We start from the raw sequence: 914 nt of genomic DNA on the forward strand, positions 1-914 counted from the left end.
GGTTGGCTGTACGTTGCCTTTAGGGTGAGCGTGCCACAAAGTTGAATTTGCAGCTGTCTCAAACATACACGTTGAATTAATTGATCTAGAGCTGTTTGAGTCTAGTCGTGTGATATATTATTAATCTTTCGAAGGAAAAACTGGAAAAAGGATGTTTTGTAGATAACTGATGTTCCTTGTGATTGTTCTCTGGGAAATATAAACCATATTCTTGGGAATTCAATCTCATTTGTCTGACCCGGCCTCGATCTGTTGCTTTTTCTCTTCTTGAAAATGAGAAGCTGCTGAAAACAAAGATGACAATGACTGAAAAACTATTACTCATAGTTTATACACATGATTATTCCAAATTAAGTAGCAATATGATGCAAGTTTAAACTGCATATATACTAGTGTAGTTTTATTTGGGTTCTAGTGACTACAAACTGCATATAAGGACCTAATTCACATACGTACATAAATGTGCAAGAATTCTAAGTTTCAAGACCAGCTGGTCGACCAAATACTAATTGATGTGCACCAATCTGGTTTTAACTTTTAAGTACGTAAATGAAGTTGGTGCTCTCATCCATGAAAGTATGTTACGTACGAAAAGAAAGATCTTATATAGATTCCTTATTACAGATAGAAGATAGATATGTCAGTAGGGAATTCGAACAAAAACATGAAATATCTCTGTATCATCTTGATTTGATGTCCTGTGTATTCGATCATTCAGAAGCTAGGAAGGATTCAATAAGACATTGATGCATTTGGTCGAATCATCTATATATGCAGAGTAGTACTAGTACTACACTACTACTCGATCAGTCATCATGTGTACCTTGCTTTGTCCAATGATGCAAACTTGGTTTTAGTCTCCCTGGTGGTTGAGAGAGAGAGAGAGAGAGAGAGAGAGAGAGAGAGAGAGAGAT

This window comes from Fragaria vesca, linkage group LG2 (genome assembly GCF_000184155.1).
Source record: "Fragaria vesca subsp. vesca linkage group LG2, FraVesHawaii_1.0, whole genome shotgun sequence".
Taxonomy (NCBI): domain Eukaryota; kingdom Viridiplantae; phylum Streptophyta; class Magnoliopsida; order Rosales; family Rosaceae; genus Fragaria; species Fragaria vesca.